Source organism: Carlito syrichta, unplaced genomic scaffold (genome assembly GCF_000164805.1).
Source record: "Carlito syrichta isolate Samal-C Ts95f unplaced genomic scaffold, Tarsius_syrichta-2.0.1 Scaffold288221, whole genome shotgun sequence".
Lineage (NCBI taxonomy): Eukaryota > Metazoa > Chordata > Mammalia > Primates > Tarsiidae > Carlito > Carlito syrichta.
The window spans coordinates 325,552-332,121 of record NW_007232317.1 but is presented as its reverse complement, the minus strand read 5'-3'; positions in this window follow the sequence as shown (position 1 = coordinate 332,121).

Sequence of the window (6,570 nt, the reverse complement as noted above, 5' to 3'; positions counted from 1 at the left end):
ATTGACTGGGCTTCAGTTTCGTTCTATTGCTCACAGCAAGTTGGGCGTTGGCTTGCTTGTCTAGGAACCCACGGCCCTGGGTGGTCTTAGCCCAGTGGCTTCTCTATTAATTTTTTCTACTTTATTTTGTTATAACGATGTGGGCTACAAGCCAGGATTAAGTTCATAAGTAATGCAGGGAAGTTTGGGCCTCCAACTGGTCCTCACTTCCCCTGGTTTAGGATCTGGTACCCTTAGTGCTGTTACACGCCCCACCCCCCATCCTCCTTCCCCTGGCAGTGTCCCGCGACTGCTGATCCCTCCCTGGTGCTCTTGCAATTGATGTTCAGACCCCGCTTAAGAGTGAGAATGTGTGATACTTGGTTCTTTGTTTCTGTGATAGGTCGCTAAGAATGATTATCTCCAACTCCATCTAATTTGCTGAGAAGTTCGTGATTTTCTTCTTCTTTAGAGCTGTGTAATATTCCATCGTGTACATGTACCACATTTTCTTTACTCGGTCTATTTTTGATGGGCGGCGTGGCTGGTTGCATGTTTCTGCAATATTACGTTTTTTAATAGCTACTTAGCTGCAACCCTCACCCGTCTCCTTGTCTGAGCTGTCAGCAAAAGGAACAGCAGCAAAACTTTCTATGGTGCTTCTGGTGCGCCGGCACGATCCAAACCCCTTTCCGTGTATTAATTCATTCGGTCTGAAGAGCTGATTATTTAAAAGAGCCTCCCTCTTGTTTCCGCTCTCGCCACGTGACACACCTGCTCCTTCCCCGCCTTCTGCCATCACTGGAAGCTTCCTGAGGTCTCACCAGAAGCCAAGGGGTACAGGCACCATAGTGAACTGTGGGCCAAATAAACCTTTTTTCTTTATAAATTACCCAGCCTCGGGTGTTTAATTATAGCACTCCTCCCTTTTACCTATAAAGCTGTGTTCCCACTCCACAGATCTATTGCCAGTCTACCAAGATTAATGGGAGAAGCTCATGCATCTGACTGAGCAGAGGTCTGACATCTGCTGTCACGACTGCAAAAGATTAAAAGGCCTCTCGACAAAGATCATGTTCAGAGAGTTGCAACTTCTCACCCAACCTGGAAAAACTCCTGCTGTCCTCGTTCCTACGCTTTCAGAGGTTCTGTTTTCCAGAAACAACCAAATCTCCTAATGCTTCCTTACAAAATGATCTCTGTGTGTGGCTTATCAAAATCTGAAGACTTTATGCAATCGGCACACCCACACAGATACAAAGGGCAGGTTTTGAATCAGCTGACAACTGAATATAAGTGGAACATGTTCTCACCAATTCTGATTTGCTTGAATTTTAATCAGGGCAAATTTCAAGCATATAAATTGCTAAAGGAATGGTACAATTAATCGTACAATATGTCTTTGCCTGCACCCGGATCTAAGAACTGTTAACAGATCACCACATTTACTTTCTTTCTCTCTCTTTCTCATAATTATTTGAAAAGAAGCCACAGACATGTTGGCACTGCACTGCTAAGTACTTCAGTGCATATCTATTGAGAAAGAAGATACCCTCCTACTTCATCATGAGATCTTCATCACAACTAAGGAAATAAACAAGTCCCTAGTGTCATGTAAGCCAAGCCTAAACCACATGTTTTTGGAAGTATGATCCAATTAGGGGCCTGCCAGTATGGTTTGTAAAAACACAGGAAGTGTGTGTCTGTGTGTCTATTACGTTCATGCAGTGGTGTTGAGGCTCAATGCTCGTGTACATGTGTTTGTGTGTGGCATGTGTATGTACGAATGCATGTGCATATATGTGTATGTGTGTGAGCCTGTGTTTTGCATGCATATCTGTGGCATGCAATGTGCATGTATATGTGTGCATGCATGTGTACATGTTCATGTATGTGTGCATATCGAGGAGGAAGAGCCTAGGTATCATTTCTAAGCAAAAAGAACCAAGACATGCTAGAAAAAAGGTGCTTTGTTGTCTTCCCTTCAATGCATTTGAAGAAATAAGAGTCAAACTCCAGAAACCATTGAGAGGAAGTCGTCCCGGCTAAGGAGGCCGAGACACGCTTTGTTCCTGTGACAGATGGATCCAGGTGTCCCTCTCCCCGACCATCTTGGAAGAGCTCTCTCTGAAAGGGAGCAGTCACAAAAGTCCTTTCTCTTCTCAAAAGGGTCAGCATTTTCTCCATTTGCCTCACCAGGCCTGCAGCCGACGCACAAAGGGAGTTGTAATTACAACGTGATGCACGCCCCTCACCGGCCCGGGATTCTGAGCCGCTCACTCCGCTCAGAATACATTTCAATTTGGTGCTGTGAATTTTACATTGAAATGAGTTTTTTCTTTAAAACCCTGGAGAAAACAGCCCCTGCACAGAAGCATTAACAAATTGCTTTGCAAATCTAGGCTAAAGTGAACATTCAATTTGAGGAGGCCGAGTCAGGCTGGGGTCCCGCGGCCCAGAGCCTGGACTCAGCAGGCCAGGGCAGGCTCGGGGGTGGATGTGGCCACAGGATTGGCCTCGCTTTGGCCAGCCCTGCCCTCCGCAGGCCTCCTGCTGGCCAGACTTTCTTGGGGCCCTTCCAGATGCCAAATATTTCTGCCCAAGGTCCTGGGGGCTCAGGGCTGGAAGCTGCTGTGGCTGGAAATCCTAGAGAAAGGCCATCATTCTGCTGCAGTCACTGGGGCGAGAAGGACACCCAGAGGAAAGATTCAGGAGGCCCAGCTGGCGGGGACTCCCACCTCAATCTCATTTCAGAGGAGGACACTGAAGCCTGGGTGAGGGCCCAATGGCTTCATACAGTCCCCCAACTGGCCATCGTGGTCATCATAACAGTGTCAAGTATGAGTGTCAACAGTATGCCAACTGGGTGCTTTGCGTTTCCTTGAGGGAGGGCCCTGGACAGACCTCTGGGGAAATGCTACCAAACCTCAGGGGCTCCATCAAGGTCCTGTGGCTTGTGCCATAGGGGCCAGTCATTGACAAGCAAGTATTGCCAGGGAAGAAGGCCTTCCATGTGGGTAAGATCAGCCCAAGAGAATGGGAGATTTGTCCCAAATTCACGGGCACGTCCCGCAGAAGTTGAGGATTTACACACTGGGGCAGGAATGCAGGAAATAGAACGAGGGTGGGCTGAGGGAGAAGAATTGGGCATGAGGAAGGGGGGCAAGAAAGAGGAAGGAAGGGAGGGGAGGAGGAGGTGGGGACAGGAGCTAAGGAGGAGTGGGGAGGAAGAGGGGTTGGTAGATGGAGTTGGAGAGAAGTGAGGGGGAGAAGCTGGTAGACAGGAGTTGAGGAGGAGGGGGGAGAGGAGCTGGGAGTTAGGGAGGAGTAAGGAGGAGGAGGAGTAGCCAGGAGTTAGGGAGGAGTGACAGGAAGTAGGAGCTGGTGGATGGGAGGTACCTGGCATCTTATAGCCCGGTTGTGGTGATCTCATGAGTTTCAGTTTCTGGTACTTGAGGGTTGGTTTCCTCAGAAAGGAACTCACATTAGAGAACTGTGAGGTTTCAGGCTTTAAGACCAGAAGTGCCCACTTTTGTGTTTATTCAGCACTGTAACCATGAGTTCTCTGTGGAATTAGAACTGGTTAGTAATACCCTTATGTCCCATTCTCACCTTACAGGTAAGGAAACTGAGTCATGGAGCAGCCTCACAGCTGGGATCTGCACCTGGATATGTGGATTTGGACTGCACTGCTGGTGACCATGGCTCTGCATTGTCTGCCCACACTCCAAACTGTCCTAGCCATACTACTCCAGGCCTGGCTGCTCCTCTCTGGCCAGAGATAGCTTTCTCGGGGTCTGAAATCAGTGTCATCATGACCCACCAGCCTGCAGACTCACTGGCCCTTGTGTCCCTGCCCTGGGTTGAAGGAAGCCCCCAGAGGGGGCTGCATCTCAAGGTCAGTGAGGCATGTTCTGGCACCTAGCCCAACAGGGTCATAGGCCTGTCTTTTCACTTTTGAAACCTGGGCCAAGGAGACTCACGTGGTGCCCCTCACTCTTGGGCCAGCCTTGTTTTCTTAGGGCAGCGGTCCTCCGCCCTGCTTCCACACCACCAAGATGGCATGCTTGTGCTTTAGGGACGGGACCGGGCCCAGTGCCTGCTGATTCTCAGCCATCTTCTTCCTCACCCCTCACCACACCACTCACAGGAGGAAGCGGTCAGGCCTGGAGGCCGGAGGTGCTGCGTGATGCCTGAGGTTCCCTGGAGGCCTCGTCTGCCCCCTAGAGCCATCCTCCATGACCAGTCGCGCCCATATCAGTGGTTCCTGGGTGTCCCAGCTGGAGGGCCTTGGGCCCTGGGGAGGGGCTGGGTCCCTGCCTGCCTCTCCCGCCACCCCAGCACAGCTTCTTTGGAACCACGGAGATAAATCGGCCCCCAGCAAGGGTTGGGAGTGGCCGTAAACCCGGTCCCTAGGGCCCCTGCCCGGGAGCCTGGGGCAGCTCAGGGACCTGGATTAAAATGATACGTTTTCAATTTGGCCTTAAACGAATTCACCAAATCGGCATCTTTGATGTCAAGTGGAAGTGAATTCCACAAATCTCAATTTATTTTATGGGGAAGTGTTATTGATTTTTTTTTATCGTCTGCTTCTCTTTCTTCTCCCCTCCCGGCCGCCGAGCCTCTTTCACCTGGATTGAATTGTTTGATTTAAGAGCGGCAGCTCAGAAAGAGGAAGAGGCGCCTCTCGCCTTCCTCCCACACCCCTCCCACCCTGGTGTCAGTCACATCCCTTCAGGGGCGGACGGGGCAGGAAGGGCTCCCCACAGGCCAGGCAACCCACACCGGTGGCTTCCCCAGCTCTCACGCCCGCCAGCGCTTGAGTCAGCCACGCCCCGGGTCCTCAGAACCTTCTCTGTCGTGTCCTGCAGTGTGCTCATGCCTAGTGGCCTAGCATGCAAGGCCTTGTAAATCAGACCCAGCACGTCTGTCCAGCCAGTCTCCATCCGGCCTTCTGCTGCCTTCCGACGTCTTTTATTTATGGAAGTGTTTGCATCTGCAGTGCCTGGCGAGTGCCAGGGACTCAGAACTTGTTATGAGGCACACGGTCACCACACATGTGTGACCCTCAGGCCCAACTGCCGGTCCTCCTCCCTGCCCCAGACCGGCACGAGGTCCCCAATCACTCTGTCGGCACCCACTCACCCTTGGCACATCCCTACAGAGCCACTGACTCCCTGCCTCGCCCGCCCATCGGCCCCTCTCCTAGGGGCTTACTGACCCGGTCAGGGTCACCCCTTGAACAGCAGCTCTGGAGGGAGCCCAGAGTTGTCCTCAGCTCCTCTCCCCACCCCACCCCACCCCACCCCACCCAATCTGTTCGTGCCAGCCTAGCGGCTCTACCTTGTGGCAGGTGGAATCGTGGCCCCCAAAATGTTCACACCTTAATCTTGAGCACCTGTGACCGTGTTGCTTCACATGGCAGAAGATTCTGCACCCAGGATCGAAGATCTGGGGATCCTGAGAAGGAATGATTGTCCTGGGTTACTCAGGTGGGCCCGATGCAATCACAGCGCTTGGGAGTGAGGTCCTTTCCAGTTGCGGCCAGAGAGGAGGGGATGGCATGAGAAGGGGGGGCGATGTGAGAGGGGAGGGCGCCGTGTGAGAAGGGGGTGGCATGAGAAGGCCCCACACCTGTTCTGGCTCCGTCATAGGGGACTTACGCACGGGCAGAGGAGAAGTCTCTGGAATGATGCTCTCTGAGAAAGTCTGGAAAGGTGCCCAGCCCCGCCGATGCCTCGGTGACAGCCTGGTGATGCCCATGTTGGGTTTCTAGACTGCAGAACCCCAAGACCACACATTTGCACTGTGGATAACACTGGGCTTGTGGCACCATGCTGGGAGCCATGGAGAGCCATAGCCCCTGAGCACACCTGGAAAGGCCTGGCTTGCCCGCTTCCCTGGCCCAGTGGCCTCCTACCTCCCCGACACCCTCACTGCTCCAGACCCGACGTCCCCTCCCCTGCCACCAGCTGTCCACCCGCAGCCTGGCGGTCTTCCATTTGTTGACTCTTCACTTCGAGATCATTTTAAACACATAGAAAAGTCACAAGAAGAACACGAGTCTCACGCTTTTGTCACCGTGTCCGTGGGTGCTGACTTTGTGCTGTCCCTCCCTCAGCCCGCGTCCCTGCTTGCCCCCCAGGGAGGCGTCACGGGCCTCCCTGTCCCCTGTGCTGGGCACATGCTGCGTCCGGGGCCCCCCGCCATCTAGGCTGTGTCATTCGCTCCCCGTGTCCCTCCTCACAGTCCAGGCCTTGGTCTAAGGCTGTCACCTCGGACGGCCCTCCTGTCCCAGCTGAGCCGGTCCACCGCGGAGCCCGGTCCAGCCGCTCCCGGCGAGTGTGGGGCCCCGCCCCTCCCCCACTCTCTGCCTGCCTGCCTGTCTGGCAGTCATTCCCTCGGGCTCTCTGGGTAGGACTCTGTGCCCCACCCCAGCCGCGAGTCTGGAGCAGCGCCGGGCACACGGTTGGCGCCAACCGGTGTCTCTGGACCGGTGACCTGGACGCCCCCAGAGCCCTTCCGCAGATCCAGCGGCTCCCGCGGACGTGACCTCTCTGGGGTGGGAGGAATTCCTTCGATTCCGCCCAT